At 37.8% G+C, this 19,968-nt stretch overlaps 1 long non-coding RNA gene across 2 annotated transcripts; it reads right to left on the reverse strand.

The window, feature by feature from the left end:
- Nucleotides 1-2,897: 2,897 nt before the first annotated feature.
- Nucleotides 2,898-9,751, reverse strand: LOC121879873. Of its 2 annotated transcripts, XR_006091458.1 has the most exons (4): nucleotides 9,279-9,751; nucleotides 7,119-8,310; nucleotides 4,379-4,418; nucleotides 2,898-3,056 (listed from the first exon to the last, which is right to left on the reverse strand). It is a non-coding gene; the product is annotated as an uncharacterized LOC121879873 (long non-coding RNA). The 2 variants fall into 2 exon arrangements; XR_006091457.1 differs by lacking the exons at nucleotides 7,119-8,310; nucleotides 9,279-9,751 and having other exon boundaries at nucleotides 2,898-4,298; nucleotides 4,379-4,927.
- Nucleotides 9,752-19,968: the final 10,217 nt, after the last annotated feature.

The following is a 19,968-nucleotide window of genomic DNA, read 5'->3' on the forward strand; positions in this document are numbered from 1 at the left end:
AAGACAAAGAGGAAGGAAGAGGACTTGAAACCTCATGTATTGAATAGAAGCAACAACCAGCCAACACCAAAGTCCTCCACCAGTAAATTCTGGACAGTAATAGCAAAATAAGAGATAGTTATTAAGTTTATATCATTGTTTAGCACTGCCCGTTGTTTTCATGGACGCCATCTGCCGTTTTACATCAACTTTTGCGCAACATCTGCTGTTACATCAACCACAGTTTAGTACCCACCAGATGTTTTATACCCTGGTTTACAGAACCTGATTATATAACCTGCTTACATCAACTGTTGCTTGCGCATTCGATCCAAATTCCATAGTATTAACAAATATTCAACCCGAATCAGCGGGCTCCTGTTCTTTACATAAAATAGAAAGTGAGCACACACACACACACACGAGTAACACTTCCTTGCCCTATGTACAGTACACAAAACCAGATGAGCCAACACTCTGGATGAGCAGAACCCAAACATTGCCTTTATTCCTGTGCATAAAATATTTACTGACAGATGTCTTGCCATCCATTTGTGAGAATTAGAGAAGAGATCGAGCTGCGTGGTGAACAGTGCAGTCAACAAAGTTATTTTTGCTTCAGTAGATATATATAGAGTTCCACTTAGACTGAGAGGAGAGAGCCGAGCTATGACAGTCTACTAGTTACTAGACGACACGTGTTATGTCTAATTCTACTTGCAGATTAATCATAGATTTAGAGTGTTACACACACACGAGCTACATACTCCTCTATACACCATACTCCTCATACACCATTAACTATACAGTATATTAATGTGTATTAATATAACTAGTGTTTACATGTGACAGTACATCACTATGTAACAAACGGTAGACTTATTATACCTACTAAAAATATCGGATTTGGAAATATATAATCCTAATTAATTTAAAATTATATTAGTATAAAACTTAACCTTAGAATTAGTAATATATATTTATATATTTTAACTCTACCATAAGTTAGTCTCAGTGTTACCAACATAAACATCAGTTCCTAGAGTTTCAGTGTTACCAACATAAACATCAGTTCCTGGAAGCAGTTCATCTAAACCCACAAATTTGTCAAGTTAAAAGTAAAGATTTATTGTAAATGAGAGTTAAAGAGCAAGTGGTCAGAGTGTGAAAGTCTCTGTGTCGTGTTCTGTCATTTCCTGTCGTGTCGTGTCGTTTCGTGTCGTGTCGTGTCGTCGTGACGTGTCGTAACATGTCGGAACATGTCGTGTCGTCGTGACGTGTCGTAACATGTTGGAACATGTTGTGTCGTGTATTGTAACGAAGAAAAAGAGGGGAGGAAAAAGATTATAAAAAGGATAAGGAGGAGGAATAGGAAGAGATAAAAGGAGGAGTGGAAGAGATCAAATTGTGGATAATGCCAAGACAAAGAGGAAGGGAAGGAGGGGATCGAACCAGTGTATTAATAGAAGCAACAAGGGGATCGAACCAGTGTATTAATAGAAGCAACAACCAGTCAACACTCCGTGTCCTCCACCGCACCCTGACAGTGCATAGTAAAATAAGAGATAGTTAATAAGTTTATATCATTTGTTTACATCACCTGTTGTTTATATCATCTGCTGTTTACATCAGCTTTTGTTAATATCATCCGTTGTTTACATCAACTGCTATTTACATCACTTGTTGTTTACATCAACTGTTGTTTACATTCGATCCAAACCTGGTATTAATAACATTCAACCCGAATCAGCGTGGGTCTGTCTTTACATAAGTATGAGAGGCGAGGGCACACACACACACACACACACGAGGAAGACTTCTCGTTCCTCTATGTACAGTACAAGAAACTAGATAGAGTTACACACTTCAATATAGAACCCAAAACATTGCCTTATTCCGTGTATAAAAGGAGTTTACTGATAGATGTTCCTGCTATCCATTTAGACCGAGAAGAGACTGAGCTGGCAGTAACAGTTAACAGTTACTTCTTGTTTCTTAGATATATATAGAGTTCCACTTAGACTGAGAGGAGAGCTTGAGTTGACAGTCTACCAGTTACTAGGACGACACGTGAAATGTCTGGCCTCACGCTGCAGGACGCCAACTACACTATGTTATACACACACGAGCTACATACTCCTCTATACACCATACTCCTCATACACCATTAACTATACAGTATATTAATGTGTATTAATATAACTAGTGTTTACATGTGACAGTACATCACTATGTAACAAACGGTAGACTTATTATACCTACTAAAAATATCGGATTTGGAAATATATAATCCTAATTAATTTTAAAATTATATTAGTATAAAACTTAACATAGAATTAGTATTATTTGTATTTATTTTATTATAACTCTACCACAAGTTAGTCTCAGTGTTACTAACATAAGCATCAGTTCTAGAGTTTTCAGTGTTACCAACATAAACATCCAGTTCCTGGAAGCAGTTCATCTAAACCCACAAATTTGTCAAGTTAAACTAAAGATTTGTGTAAATGATAGAGTTAAGAGCAAGTGGTCAGAGTGTGAAAGAATCTCTGTGTCGTGTTCTATCGTTTCCTGTCGTGTCGTGTCGTTTCGTGTCGTGTCGTGTCGTCGTGACGTGTCGTAACATGTCAGGTTATGTCGTATCGTCGTGACGTGTCGTAACTTTATGTTGGAACATGTTGTGTCGATATATTGTAACGAAGAAAGGGGGAGGAAAAAAGATTATAAAAAGGATAAGGAGGAGGATAGGAAGAGAAAAAAGGAGGAGTGGAAGAGATCAAATTGTGGATAATGCCAAGACAAAGAGGAAGGGAAGGAGGGGATCGAACCAGTGTATTAATAGAAGCAACAACCAGTCAACACTCCGTGTCCTCCACCGCACCCTGACAGTGCATAGTAAAATAAGAGATAGTTAATAAGTTTATATCATTTGTTTACATCGCCTGTTGTTTATATCATCTGCTGTTTACATCAACTTTTGTGCGTATCATCCGTTGTTTACATCAACTGTTATTTACATCATCAGATGTTTACATCACCTGTTTACAGAACCTGATTATATAACCTGTTTACATCAACTGTTGTTTACATTCGATCCAAACCTGGTATTAATAACATTCAACCCGAATCAGCGTGGGTCTGTCTTTACATAAGTATGAGAGGCGAGGACACACACACACACACACACACACGAGGAAGACTTCTCGTTCCTCTATGTACAGTACAAGAAACTAGATAGAGTTAAACACTTCAATATAGAACCCAAAACATTGCCTTATTCCGTGTATAAAAGGAGTTTACTGATAGATGTTCCTGCTATCCATTTAGACCGAGAAGAGACTGAGCTGGCAGTAACAGTTAACAGTTACTTCTTGTTTCTTAGATATATATAGAGTTCCACTTAGACTGAGAGGAGAGCTTGAGTTGACAGTCTACCAGTTACTAGGACGACACGTGTTATGTCTGACCTCACGCTGCAGCACGCCAACTACACTATGTTACACACACACGAGCTACATACTCCTCTATACACCATACTCCTCATACACCATTAACTATACAGTATATTAATGTGTATTAATATAACTAGTGTTTACATGTGACAGTACATCACTATGTAACAAACGGTAGACTTATTATACCTACTAAAAATATCGGATTTGGAAATATATAATCCTAATTAATTTAAAATTATATTAGTATAAAACTTAACCTTAGAATTAGTAATATTTATTTATATATTATAACTCTACCATAAGTTAGTCTCAGTGTTACCAACATAAACATCAGTTCCTAGAGTTTCAGTGTTACCAACATAAACATCAGTTCCTGGAAGCAGTTCATCTAAACCCACAAATTTGTCAAGTTAAAAGTAAAGATTTATTGTAAATGAGAGTTAAAGAGCAAGTGGTCAGAGTGTGAAAGTCTCTGTGTCGTGTTCTGTCGTTTCCTGTCGTGTCGTGTCGTTTCGTGTCGTGTCGTGTCGTCGTGACGTGTCGTAACATGTCGGAACATGTCGTGTCGTCGTGACGTGTCGTAACATGTTGGAACATGTTGTGTCGTGTATTGTAACGAAGAAAAAGAGGGGAGGAAAAAGATTATAAAAAGGATAAGGAGGAGGAATAGGAAGAGATAAAAGGAGGAGTGGAAGAGATCAAATTGTGGATAATGCCAAGACAAAGAGGAAGGGAAGGAGGGGATCGAACCAGTGTATTAATAGAAGCAACAACCAGTCAACACTCCGTGTCCTCCACCGCACCCTGACAGTGCATAGTAAAATAAGAGATAGTTAATAAGTTTATATCATTTGTTTACATCACCTGTTGTTTATATCATCTGCTGTTTACATCAGCTTTTGTTAATATCATCCGTTGTTTACATCAACTGCTATTTACATCACTTGTTGTTTACATCAACTGTTGTTTACATTCGATCCAAACCTGGTATTAATAACATTCAACCCGAATCAGCGTGGGTCTGTCTTTACATAAGTATGAGAGGCGAGGGCACACACACACACACACACACGAGGAAGACTTCTCGTTCCTCTATGTACAGTACAAGAAACTAGATAGAGTTAAACACTTCAATATAGAACCCAAAACATTGCCTTATTCCGTGTATAAAAGGAGTTTACTGATAGATGTTCCTGCTATCCATTTAGACCGAGAAGAGACTGAGCTGGCAGTAACAGTTAACAGTTACTTCTTGTTTCTTAGATATATATAGAGTTCCACTTAGACTGAGAGGAGAGCTTGAGTTGACAGTCTACCAGTTACTAGGACGACACGTGTAATGTCTGACCTCACGCTGCAGGACGCCAACTACACTATGTTATACACACACGAGCTACATACTCCTCTATACACCATACTCCTCATACACCATTAACTATACAGTATATTAATGTGTATTAATATAACTAGTGTTTACATGTGACAGTACATCACTATGCGTAAAACAAAACGTAGATCAATACATATTCAACAAAATGATTTTATTTGAAATATATAATCCAATTGACTTTGAAAATAGGATGATAAATGAACCTAGAATAAATATTGATATATTTATTTAGTTTATAACTCTACCACAAGTTATCTCTAGTGTTACACTACATCAGTTCCTGAGCCTAGTGTTACCAAATATAAACAAATGTCTCAGAAGCAGTTCATCTAAAACCCAAATTGTTTAAAAGAAGACATCATTAAAACATAAAGAGCAAGTGGCCAGAGTGGCAGCCCTGGGCTCTGTCGCTCTGTTGTTTTGTGGTCGAAGCCGGTCAATGGCGTGTCGTAAATATGTCGGAACATGTCGTGTCGTTGCAGATGTGTCGCAAACATGCTGGAAATGATGTTGTGTCGTATTGTAACGAAGAAAAAGAGGAGGAAAAGATTATAAAAGGAGATATAGGAAGGAAAAGAGAGCGAAGAGATCAAAATTGTGGATAATGCCAAGACAAAGAGGAAGGAAGGAGGATCGAACCAGTGAAGCGAATAGAAGCAATAACCAGTCAACACTCCAGTCTCCATCGCACCCTGAATAGCAAGTAGTAAAATAAGGAGAAGTTAATAAGTTTATATCATTTGTTTACATCGTCGTTGCTGCGATTATCTACACCAACTCGTGCGTATCATCCGTTGCCACACTGAACCGTTATTTACACCAGATGTACATCGCACCATTTACAGAACCTTGATTATATAAACCCTGTTTACACTGGGTCTGTTGTTTACATTCGATCCAAACCTGGTATTATATAAGAATCACCAACCCGAACGCGGGTCTGTTTGCATATGAGAGGCGGAGGACACACAATAATAATAAGGTCACGAGAAGACTTTCTGTTCTTTTGCAACAGTACAAGAAAATTGATAGAGTTAAACACTTCCAATATAGAACCAAAACATTTGCCTTATTCCGTGTATAAAAGGAGTTTAATATTATGCCCCATATCCATTTAGACCAGATTGACGGGCGGTGGCAACAGTTAACAGTTACTTTTTGTTTCTTAGATATATATGAGTCTGCAATTTTAGACTGAGAGGAGTTTGAGCTGACAGCCTACCAGTTACCAGACACACGTGTAATGTTGACTCAATACGCTGCAGCACGCCAATTCACACTGATGCTACATATACGAGCTGCATACTCCTCATAACGTATACTTCATACACCATTAACTATACAGTATATTTATGTATTAATATAATCTGCAAGCTTACTATGAAACAAACGTAGAATATTATACTTTAATAAATATTTGATTTGGAAATATACAACTTAATTAATTTAAAATTATATTTAGTATAAAACTTTAACCTTAGAATTAGTATTATTTGTATATTTATTTATTATAACTCACGTTAGTCTCAGTAGCTGATTAATATAAGCATCATCAGTTCCTAGAGTTTCAGCAATGTTCCCTTGGAAGAGTTCATCAAACTCCACAAATTCTGTCAAGTTAAAAACTAAAGATTTATTGTAATGAGAGTTAAAGAGCAAGTGTCAGGAGGTGAAAGTCTCTGTAAATGTGTTCTGTCGTTTCCTGTCAGTTGTTTTGTAAGGTCGTGTCAATGTGACGCCGTAATAGCGTCGGAATACAAGTCAGATGTCGTAACATGTTAAACATACAAATGTATTGTAACGAAGAAAAAGAGGGGAGGAAAAAGATTATAAAAAGGAAAAGGAGGAGGAATAGGAAGAGAAAAAAGGAGGAGTGGAAGAGATCAAATTGTGGATAATGCCAAGACAAAGAGGAAGGGAAGGAGGGGGGGAGGGGATCGAACCAGTGTATTAATAGAAGCAACAACCAGTCAACACTCCGTGTCCTCCACCGCACCCTGACAGTGTATAGTAAAATAAGAGATAGTTAATAAGTTACCAATATAAACAATAGAGATATAGAGGGATTTTGTCATCAATTTAAAAAATATTTCAACTTTTGTTTTACATCTGTTTATTTCATTTGTTTACATCGCCTGTTGTTTATATCATCTGCTGTTTACATCAACTTTTGTGCGTATCATCCGTTGTTTACATCAACTGTTATTTACATCATCAGATGTTTACATCACCTGTTTACAGAACCTGATTATATAACCTGTTTACATCAACTGTTGTTTACATTCGATCCAAACCTGGTATTAATAACATTCAACCCGAATCAGCGTGGGTCTGTCTTTACATAAGTATGAGAGGCGAGGACACACACACACACACACACGAGGAAGACTTCTCGTTCCTCTATGTACAGTACAAGAAATTAGATAGAATTAAATATTTTAATATAGAACCCAAAACATTGCCTTATTCCGTGTATAAAAGGAGTTTACTGATAGATGTTCCTGCTATCCATTTAGACCGAGAAGAGACTGTGCTGGCAGTAACAGTTAACAGTAACTTCTTGTTTCTTAGATATATGTATATAGAATTCCACTTACATTGAGAGGAGAGCTTGAGTTGACAGTCTACCAGTTACTAAGACAACGCATTCCAGTTATCCAGTTAAACAGACTTAGAACAAAATGACAATCCTTTAGGTTCAAGTAAGTCATCTCTTCTTCACCTTGACCAAGGTCATTAAGTGACCTAAACTGACCTGGCACGGAACGATGTCATTTAACCTCATTCCCTTTCTAGATAACCAAAGCTAACCGGACCTCTAATGACCTCTTTTGACCTTATCCCGAGTCCATATAACCAACAGACCACGAATACATGACCTTGGTTTTGATTTGGTATATTATGACCTGACCTGACCTAGCTTTACCACAGAGGAAACTGGGTTGACCTGTTTCTCTACGCGCTTGTCTGCTCGTGTCTGTTGCAATTTTCTGTTGTAGTATGTTTCCGGTGTCTGTTATTGTCTGTGTTTTTATCTGTTGTGTCTGTTTTTGTTGTCTGATGTTGAGTATTGTTTTTTTGTGCATCTGTTTGGTATTGTTCGAGGCTGTTATCAAGTACTGTGCTGTTCTCTACCGCTGTCTAATATTATTTACTGTTATGTTGCTGTACTCTGTTGTTTCCTGAAGTAGTTTTCTGTTCCTGCTGTTGTCTACTGTTTCCTCTAGTAGTTGTTGCTGCTTCCTTCTGTAGTCTACTGTTTCCTCTAGTAGTAGTTGCTGCTTCCTGCTGTAGTCTGCTGTAGTCTGCTGTTTCCTGCTGTAGTCTTCTGTACCCTACTTTAATCTGGTAATCCCTGCTGTAATCTGCTATTTCCTGCTGCTTCCTGCTGTAGTCTACTGTTCCCTGCTGTAGTCTGCTGTAGTCTGCTCCTCCTCAGCGTAGGCAACACAAGCAACACACACCAACACCCTCGTCTCTCACCCTCTGCCAGGAGAGAGAAGGACACGAGGTTTACAAATGATCTCATCTTAGGAAAAGACATGATATTTTTATGCTTGTTTATATATCATGCCAACCAGGAATGATTATGCATTTGAATATTTACACGCCATCATGTCACTTATATAGTAAACATGATTTTTTAGTAGGTTATTTAAAACCAGTCATGTCATTCTGGGAAAAAAAAGTAACATGATTTAAAGACCCGAGAGAACGTATACTCCCGAGTCTAAATAAGGGAGAAAATGACATGATTAATTAAGAGGGAATTTATACATACACAAACAGGCATGCTAACAGACAGACGGGAAAAACAAAATGCCTTACTCTCCATAGTCTGTTGAGATTAGGTTAGTTTAGGTTAAGTTAGCTGTGTCATTAACCTCTCATAAGAAGGTAATAGAGTATATGATTGTAACTGGCAACTCCAGCTCGCCCAGCTGATGGACGTCAACAATAACAAAAACTCATCAGTCTGATCTTGGCACTGAGGGGGAAAGGACGTCAGAAATTATCTTCCTTTGGGAATTATAAAAAAGATGAAATAAAAGCTACCCAGGTTTAAGTTTACAGATGAGATGGATAGTTTTAATTGTACCTAGAGAACTGTTGTGTTATATCGTTCAGGTATATCGTGTTTATCGAAGTGGTTTAGTGAGGTTATATTAGCGAATTGGTTTAGTCAGGTGTATTAGTAGGTATGTAATTAATTAGGGTCACAATAAACAGCTTTAATTATTTCCACTTAGTTACTGTTTAGTGCTGAATGTAAGTAATACACACAGGGATATATTAGAGCTGTATACATGATATATTACAGGTGTATACATGATATATTAGAGGAATTTAGTCTGTGTTTACATCTTCTTTCTTAGTTCATTAATTCTTTTCATTCATATTTCATTCATTTATCTTAATTGTGTGTTGTTCCCTTCTCGTTTCTTTCAACTTACTTGTTCCTTCATTTCTCTTAGTTTCAACGGTATCTCATCCAGTTATTGGTGAAGCGATAATCCCAGCTCTCGGTTCTGTAAAATACGGAGACATGCGCTGACAGACAGACAGACAGACAGGTGCACAGACAGACAGACAGACAAAAGCATAAACACGAAAAGATGAATTGGTTCACACACACACACATACACACACACATGCAATGCTTATAGAAACATAAAATAACTAAATACTTAATAAACAAAGAAAACTAAATATATAAATAAATCAGGAATTACATATGGAGCAGGTGTAGGGCAGGTGAGATACCTTTCAGACTCAGTTAAGACTTAATTAAAACTCACGTAAGATAAATAACGCTTACATAAATAAGACTTAACTAATGCCCACTCAAGTCACACTCAAATAATACCCACTCAGGTAAGACTCAAATAATACCTATTCAAGTAAGACTCACTCAAGTAACACTCATTCAAATAAGACTCACCAGTACCGCCTCTCATACCGGTCCCCACATACCGCCCCCCCCCCCATGACGAGGCTCCACAATGACGTTCCTGGACCGCTGTTGTAAGGCTTCTGGTCCACAAGAATGAGTACAGGGAGACCATGGGCCCCATTCACCCATTACACAGTCCACCTGTATTGGAAGGAAAAATGGGGAGATTAAAAATAGAACAGGTAGATGGAAGATTTAAGGGAAATGGTAACCCATTTCCCGATTTTATAGTAATGGTTATATTGGGTTTATGTTATCGGGTAAATTTAGATAATTTATTAATGTGTCTGGAATAACAACACTGAAACATCAAAAGTCACCCCGGAATCTCATAGTTAGCGAATACAGTAATTACCATCGACAAAAATATCATAATAACTTCCAACTCATCGACTTCTTGACCACATATGCTTAATCAGCGTGTCAAGGACGACCTAGAGTGATATTTTGAGAACAAATCGTTTTTCGACCCAAAAACTAAGGAATATTTTAAGAGTCGAAAAATTAATGATTCCAAGCGTCATAATGACCACTAATGGCGTAAACGAACCGAAATAACCACTAATTTGTACCAACTGACACTGCTGGTAGTCAAGGCGGGGAGAGGGCTCAAAATGTGTGTGGTGGTGGTGGTGATGATGACGATGGCGTATATGTGATGATGATGGCGTATATGTGATGACGATGATGATAAATAATGAATGATGACGATAATGATGGCGTATATGTGATGACGACGATGATGAATGATGATAAATAATAAATGATGATGATAATGGTGATGATGAATAATGATGATTGATCACTACAGACACACTTGGTTTGATTTACAGGGGTTAGGTTAGGTTTCATTTCACCCCACATTATGGCTTCGTCCCCGTGCAATAATAACCTACCTCAGAGTTCCTCATTTACTATTTATGAATGTTCAGTCATACTAATTCCCTCAGTGGCAAACCTCTGGATGAAAGGCTAAATATAAAATGATAATACACGCGTAGCTGCTAGTGGCGTGGTTACTAGGGGCGTATCCAAAGGCTGAGTATTTTTGTTTACCATATACCCTGTATAAGAACACCTGATATCGAGACACAAGCCATCTGGGTGGTTAGTTTATCCAATGTTGGTGCAGGCGAAAACCGGAAATCGTGCTACGTCAGACATACATTTAAACCAGAGTTGATTCGAACCCTGGACTTGTGGGAGAGATTTGTCTCATTACACCAAGATCCAAGTGAACCCCTGCTGTTGGTTCGTCTACTTCTCCCGGGCTGGATTTTCAACCTGAAGTGATTGCCCTCGGTGGACCGCTCCCGAAATCCCACGTGAACCCTGTTATTCTCTGCAAATACCACCTCTCCAGGATTGCCCACTGGTCCCCGGGTAGGGTCGTCCTCTACACTGATGGTTCTGTTGACTTCGCAACAAGGCCACACCAGACTACGTTGTTCCACGAACACTTTCACAGCTTAGGACCCAAATTCCCAGCATACAGAGAGAAGCGCGGGAAGCAGCCATCCCCCTGGACTCCCCGCCCACCTGGTACGATGTCCTCCGTAAACTTCCTGACCTCTCTTATGTCTATGGGAAAGGGTCGCGGAAAAGGGACGTGATTGCTGCCCGTATCATCATTGGGTATGACTTTGCTTGGGAGATTGGTATCCCCGCATCCCCTGAGCAACGCCCTTGTGCATTATGCAGAAGACCCGACAGCCGCACCCTTATCCACTACCTCCTAAGACGTCCCCACACAACGCTTCCGTGACGCCTGCTGGACCACCACTCCACGACCCTATGACGGAGACACGATGATCCTCCCCATACTGGCCAGATATTATGTAAATAACATTGATTATGTGTTAAAGGAATATCCTTCCTTCCTTAGGCTTTAGTAAGCCCCTTTATAATATTTATACTGTATTGTGACACTTGCCAGATGCTTCTGGTGTTATTGTACAGGGGTTCCTTGTGACGGCACTAGGATCCCGCTTCCTCTATCAAGGAATAAACAATTGAAATTGAATTGAATTGATCCAAGTGACGCTCTAGGTATTTACACTATCAAGGGCAAATGATTATATTGGAAATGTTGGTTAGTGATCCCATTACATAATTTACTTCAGCAATAGCAGCATATGGGCCCCGGTGACGATACCAACCACTCTTACCCTAACAAAAACTTCAACTGAACAAGGTGTTTAACATGACATAACCAGGCCGATAACCCTCAAGTATGTATGTATGTATGTATGTATGATTTTTACTCAATAAATTAATACAAAATCAAGGTCCCAGTACAGGTGGATAAGTACCCCGCACTGCAACAACAATGTACCGATACTAATTCTAGGATTTTATTCATATATCCACATATTATTAGCTTAGGTTAATAGCCATCTTAATAGCAGTATTACCTGTCTATACCACATGCTAACTTTGGTTAATAGCCATCTTAATAGCAGTATTGTCTGTCTATCCACTTACTAGCTTAGGTTAATAGCCATCTCAATAGCAGTATTTTCTGTCCGAGCCACGACATCCACAACTCCTGTACACACGGCGGAGAGCTACACTACCGCCTTCTCCTCCCTGGACCCCACAGTACAACAAAACTTATCACCTTACCTTCACTCAACTGCTAATAACCACAACGTAGAGTACTGGAAGTCCTCACGACGCCATAAACACGAGGTAATCCACAAACAGCAAACGTAAAACATGGAAATAGCGATCAAATACTGCATGACCACACACACACACACATGATACCGCCACCACTGCCGTACCTCTAATGATCACTGGCGAGTGGTGAACCCCAGGTGCTTCGATTCCTTAATTCATTGGTTCGCTTTACTGATTCATATGAAAATAATCGACTGGACGGCGGAAAGAACACCACACACGATTGGTCCGTCATCTATAATCTCATTAATTTTCTTAAATCACTTCTATCCACCATAAGCTAAAATAAAACTGATAATTATTAACGAAAGATAGTCATGAGTTTCGAAGCTTCGTCAACGATCCGCTCTTACGTCACAAAACTAGTCCACACCCAAACAAGCAGTTGGCTTCCACGGTTTGCATAGGCGTAATACTTCCATAACTATTTTTATTATTATTATTATTATTATTATTATTATTATTACTATTATTATTATTATTATTATTATTATTATTATTATTTGGGGTTTTAGGCCGGAGACGTGGGTTAATATGTTCAACTGATGACTCGCTCTTTGCTCATGAAGAATATCAAAATCATCAAATATTAATTTATTTTTCTTTCTAGGGTGTGTAGATGGGAGGAAGGGTGTGTGGATTGGAGGTAGGGTATGTGGATGGGAGGAAGGGTGTGTGGTTGGAGATATAGTGTGTGGATGGGAGGTAGGGTGGGTGGATGGGATGAAGGGTGGGTGGATGGGAGTGAGAGTGGGTGGATGCGGGGAAGGGTTTGTTATTTATTTTAGATTGTTTGGCTCTCTGAGGCTGGCTTGAGGTTTACGGCTGACTAGCTGAAGTGAATGGCTGGCTGGCTGAGGTGAATGGCTGGCTGGGCTGAGGCAAATATCTGGCTGGCCAAGAACCCCACCAAACAGATCCTCAATGCCAGACAGGCTGCATGTCGTCATTGGCAAATACTGGGTAAGAACTGGCTCCAGAATGTATCTGCACCTGCGCCAGTGTTGTTCAAGTCAGGTCTTGAAGGAGCTCACTCTCGGTGCTGTCACACTTTCTGGCAGAATGTGCCAAGAGTTTACAAACTCAGAAAAAGTTTGCCTTGACAATTTTCCGAACTTGTGGCTTCTTCAACCATAAGCTGTGACCACCCGCCCCGCTAGGCTAGTGGGGCACGCCCCCCAGCTCCAAGTATGAACCCTCGACTGAGTAATGCCCTCTGGGTTGTTTATAAACTTCAATTAAGTCGCCCCTTCAGTACCTGTAGCATAAGCTAGGCAATTCCTGTCGGGGGCGATATAAATGTGCCCCACTTAAGAGTTTGATAAAAAACAAACAAATATGAAGCACTATGAGTGCATTGTATGTGGAGATTAAAGATTCACATGGTATACTGTGCGTGTAAACTGAGAATATGAACAAGTACTGTGTGGACTTGTACTGTATAGTCCATTGTATGCGCTAAATCATAGTTAGCCCTCAAAATAGAAAATGTCGTTTTCTTTGTTTAGGACGAATACCCAGTCACGGCCTCAGCCACTAGATGGTGGGTTATGCAGAGGTCTGAGGGAGATACAGTTCCTTTTAATAATTTCGTTGGTTTGTTTACAGGAGGAAACAAATGAAACTTTGATGAACATTGTCGAGGAACTTAGCAGCAATTCTAAGTTCCATCGTCGTATTCAACAATTATTTTATATTTATTGTGTTGTTCTTTTCTAATAAACTAGCAGAATGAAGCCCCAGGAGGAAACGAAAGGTATGAATCTGTTCAAGTTTATATATATATATATATATATATATATATATATATATATATATATATATATATATATATATATATATATATATATATATATATATATTATATATATATTTTGGAGGATTTGTGGCAGAGGCAAAATTTTGGCTTTAATTGCTGTTCAAGCGCTAAGACAAATGGGGCTGAGTATATATACATTATTGTTTTGTCTCGTCTTATTTATCCGTGAAACTAAATATTTCAATTAATGTGAATATAAAGAATGAAGTAATGGGCTTTTGGTGCTCATTCGATACTTTATTTATATGATAGTGACAAAAGAGCGGATAACTGCTGAATTCCTTAATTTTAATTTAGAAGAACTGGCACTTTCAAGAAACAAAAAACCAGCAATTAAAATTAACTTTTATCATACAAATATCTTTTTATTGTATATTTTCAGCCTTTTGGCTGCCATGTTCTTTCAATAAACTATTACCGGTAATTACAGTATTACTAACATTCAACAGACATTTATTCCCCAACCTTCACACGTCCTCTTACCCCCAACACACACACTCACTCACCTCCCAACTTACATACATACATTAGGTGTAGTGTGTTGCCTGCAGCTAACACTAATTCATAGAGTGGACCCACACGTGTCAGCCTTCCCCCGTGGTGATAATAGATGGTTTGTGGTAAAGGGCTTGTGTGTGTGAAAGGCATCACTTCCTTAATTTGTCTACTTTTAACTATGGTACTTTTCTAAACTATGATGTACAGTACTGCATTTACCATATCTTTTTATTTATGTACATGGAGTTTATAAGTTCTTTGTAATGTTTACTTTCCACTGTTCTAGAACTGGGTTGGGGAAATTTTTTTGATCAGTAGGCCACATTGAAATTATAAGTTCTTTGGCAGCCATCTATTATTTTCAATGTTAATAATAATCTATGCAGATTTAATGGGTATGACTGCTACCCTGTAACATCATCGTATTGCAGGTCCATTATTTATTGTTAAGTTTTATAATAGTGTATGTCGGTGTACAGGACCACAAGGTGTATAAGACAACCCCCAAAATTTCCATTTAAAACGTAGGTTTTGAGCTATACTTGCTGTATAAGACAACCGCAAATCTGATACTTACCACTGGGAGCTTACTGCCCCAGTTGTCCTTTACCAACCATCCCACTGATCAGTGGAGTGATGCTGCTAAGCAACACATCCTTGGTTATTTAAAATAAAGCCAATTCACTTCAAGTATTGGCATCAAACGTTACCAGCTGGTGTAGTGTAAACACTAGTGACGTCACTTGGGCGTCGGTTATTTTACTGGAACTAATGTTGGTGTCGAGTAAAATTTTACCATTTACTTGAAATGGATTTACTGATTTATGGTAGCTGGATATTAATACAGTGGGGTATGCTATAACGAACGGATCTTACTACGAATATTCCTATAACGAACGGTGTTACCTATAAAATTGAGAATGCTATAACGAACGAAACTCCTACAACGAACATAATTTTTTTTTTTTTCTAATTTATTGTTTTATTATTACAAATATTAATGATATTCTTTATTTCAGGGGTTTAGATGCATATTTATGCACTTTTTTACAATTTTTACAATTTTATATTATATTTTTCAGTGTTAAGTGGTTGTATTTGGGGGCCTGGAACGGATTAATCCTATAACAAACGAATGCTATAACGAACAAGGTTCTAGAACCAATTAGATTCGTTATAGCATACCCCACTGTATAATGTTCACCCAGAGAGAGTGCTACTGCTTATGAAGGAGTGGCAACTTGAGCATATCCAAGAAACCGTACCGGTATTTAAAGACGGCTGTTTGTTTACTTTGGCGGCAGTTCCAAATGGCGGGGGGTGCGTGATGATACCTGCATTTATTATGTTATTTTACGGTATGTTAGACAGGTTTATAATTCATTTTTATTATTTTAATATACACACTAAACCACAGGGTGTAGAGGTTCGGATTTTATACCCAGCGTTTAAGACAACCCCTAATTTTGGGCTGATTTTTTTATGGTTCAAATTCCGTCTTATACGCTGACATATACGGTAAGTATATATCCTTTAAATTTCAACCATATCAATCAACAAACTCTATATCACCCTGAGTCTCCCCTGAGAGAGAGAAAAACCCACTGAACATAAGGTTGGTTGACCAGCCACCCTGAGACCCTCGGTGGGCCAAAAAATGACCCGGGGGCCTGTTTCACCACCCATTCTAGAAGTTTCTGTTATTACATCCACATTACAACTATTAACCAGTACTACACCTTGTTTACTGGACCTATAATGCCATTAACCAGTACTATACTGTACATTGTTTACTTAATGGAAAACTGAAAACTTACATCATGAATAACAGTCAGTGTTTGCTGGATTAGTAATTTTCATTGTGGTAATTAATATCATCATAAAATCCATGGCCCACTTGACAAGTTGAACAGTGTCTTGTTCACAAAGAGGTTCACCATGTCAATACTGTATGTAGTTTCCCGCATTTGTAATGTTACTCACCTCATAAGTGTCTCGGTACATGTGGCATCACTGCATAGCAAGGGTACCCCAAATGGGGGAGGTGGAGGGGAAAAACCAATTGGGGGTACCTTGACTATCACTGTTGTGTTGCCACGTGTACCAAGGCACCTGCGAAGCGAGGAACATTACATACCCGGTATGCAGGTAACTCTACATGTGCATATATATCTTCACTGATACAACACATATGCAACATTTTACACCAACATATACATTCACCTGCCTGTTTTAGGTAAAAAATTAAAGTGTAGCTGTAATTAATGGCAGAAATTACTGCATTGGAAAAAATAAGTGTAAAACCAAAATTCTATTCAAAAGAGACAAGAATAGCAAAAAAATTTCCGTTTGCCAACACAAACTTTTTCAACCTTCAAATCAAATATTATTTATCATTAACAAGATGGAAAAAAGGTGGATTGAGAGAGAAAGGTTCCTACACATCCACCTAAACTTGGTTGTCATATACCCCAACTCTTCAAATTAGCAACGTAAAACAAAAGTATATACGACTAATGGTGGCCAAATCCTCGATCATGCAAGGACCAATAACACTTCATGATAATGATGGAAAATACAGATAATTATTGAATGAATCTGAGATTTTGTATTCTTTATTTACAGACAGGCCAATTTTTTTTTTAAATTTGAGACATGTTCACAAACTTGGACACATCAATAAACAGTGTGTTACATGTGGACACTGGATAGAAATTACAGTAAAATTCTAAATTTGAATTGTACCATATTAAGGAATAGTACTATACATATTTTTGCAGTAAAATAATTTTGCTTTGGTATTATTCAGTGCTTTAGGTTTCAGTAATATTTTGTTTGATTCACTTATGTAACTCAGTATATAAATAATGAATAAATATCAGTAATGACATTCTCTCCTCCACATATAGTATAATAATTGGTGTGCATACAAGTTTGTGGGCTACAGGTTAAGACGTATGGAAACAGAATTTGGTGCCCGTGATGTCACATAAGTTCCATTACTCAACAGATAAGTATGACAACACATCATCTATTACCAATTGTTTGTGTGATAATGAACAGAACAGGAGTATAACATTGTTTTTATGCACTATAACATGTATCAATTCCATTACAGTAAAAGTCCAAAAATCCGGATGCCAGAAATCCGGACCACCCGAGAATCCGGCTTTTCGAAAACTCAAACTTAACTTTTTTTTCTTCTTTTTTTAGCTGGCTTTTGTGTGTATGTGTGCATGCGTGAGCGCCACAGCTGCACAGCGACAACAAGCGACCACGCGGTCGCCACTTTAGAACGAGCAATCAAACTGACAACTTATGTAATTTTGAGTCCTACTCTTTCCATTTACAGAGTACCGTACTATACAAGCCCATAATAATGGCTCCTAAAGTAGATAAACTTCGTTGTGTGAAGAGAAAGAAGAACACGTTGAAATTGAGTGACAAACTTGAAATAATTAAGAAACTAGAACGTGGTGTGAGCAATAATGTTCTAATGGAAACATACGACATTGGAAAGTCTACAATTTATGATATAAAAGAGGCAAAGAATAAAATTTTTGAATTCACAGCTTTATCTTTAAAACTGCTCGTTTTGATAAATGAAGCATGCTATATTTGCTAATGAATAAACTATCAAAATATACCTGTTCATCTCTTCTTTATTTCTCCTGAAATTTGAATTTAAAAGTACTGCCTGAGAATCCGGAAAATCCGGACCGACCCAATCCCCAAGCAGTCCTGATTTTTGGCTTCTACTGTATTGTATTTAAACAATTGTTTCATACATTAACTTACCTTCAAGTACTTTCTGTATTAAAAACATTTTGGTGCTGTGCTGTACAGTCATGTCAATTTTATATAATTTTTTTAATATGAATATATCAATACTGTAATCATACAATCGTAAACATTTGTTAATGAAGGAAAAACACGTCTACAAGTTTACTGTAATCATACAATCGTAAACATTTGTTAATGAAGGAAAAACACGTCTACAAGTTTATTTTCCAAGGTTATGCATATTTTCTGTATTTCAGTACAATTCTTAGGTCAAACTATTGTACCTATTACTGGTTTTAAGGAAAATCATTTTATATGGAATGAATTTGGTCCCAAGCCATTTCTTAAAAATGGGATTTTACTGTATATCTCTCTCTCAGTATGGGCCATTCAAAAGCAAAAAGTTCTCTCAACTGGTCAGTGAGAAACGGGATACTTAGAACTGGCTGACACAGCTAAAACCAAGAGCTCCATAATTACTAAATAACCCACAATCTATTAAATAAAGAAAAAGAAAAAAGACAGCAGACACATGACCTTGAAAAAGAATGTCAAGAACACCCATCTTCAAACTCATTCTTTATTTTAATTGCCATAAATGAAACCACAATTTAAATTAAAATTAATAAACTAAAATCTTTATGAGGTATAAAAATGGAAGCTGACTGAGAGGCATATGCAAGGACAGCCAGTTTGGATCAGATGTGTGGCAAACATACAGCTAGACCCCAACTTACGACTGCTACGACTTACGACAGCCGCAGATTTTTTATTAATTTTTTTTTCCCAAATGACACGAATTTTCTATACCGAAACGTTTCCAGTTAATGTAGTCTCCATGTATAATTAGAAAATTATGAGGGCCCCATGTGCATTCAGCTGACTACATTAAAGGTAAGTGCTCAGTCACACTGTATCCATTCCTTACACTGTACTGTATCCATTCCTCATTATTCATTACTTTTACTGTACTGTACACCTAGACCCCGACTTACGACTACGTGGACTTACGACCGTCGGGACTTACGACCGCCGCAGAATTTTTTTTTTTTTTTTTTCTCTCTCAAAATGACACACGCATTTTCTATACCGAAACGTTTCCAGTTAATGTAGTCTCCATGTATAATTAGAAAATTATGGGGGCCCCATGTGCATTCAGCTGACTACATTAAAGGTTAAGTGCTCAGTCACACTGTAACCATTCCTTATTATTTATTACTTTCACTGTACTGTATCCATTCATTATTATTCATTACTTTTACTGTACTGTATTTCATTGTAGAGTTTTTATTAATTTTTTATTTTTATTTTTTTTTATCTATGTCGGATCTTACGACCTGGATTTGGGTCCCTAACCCCGTCGTAAGTCGGGGTCTAGGTGTATTTCATTGTAGATTTTTATTAAAAA

This window comes from Homarus americanus, unplaced genomic scaffold (assembly GCF_018991925.1).
Source record: "Homarus americanus isolate GMGI-L3 unplaced genomic scaffold, GMGI_Hamer_2.0 scaffold32095, whole genome shotgun sequence".
Lineage (NCBI taxonomy): Eukaryota > Metazoa > Arthropoda > Malacostraca > Decapoda > Nephropidae > Homarus > Homarus americanus.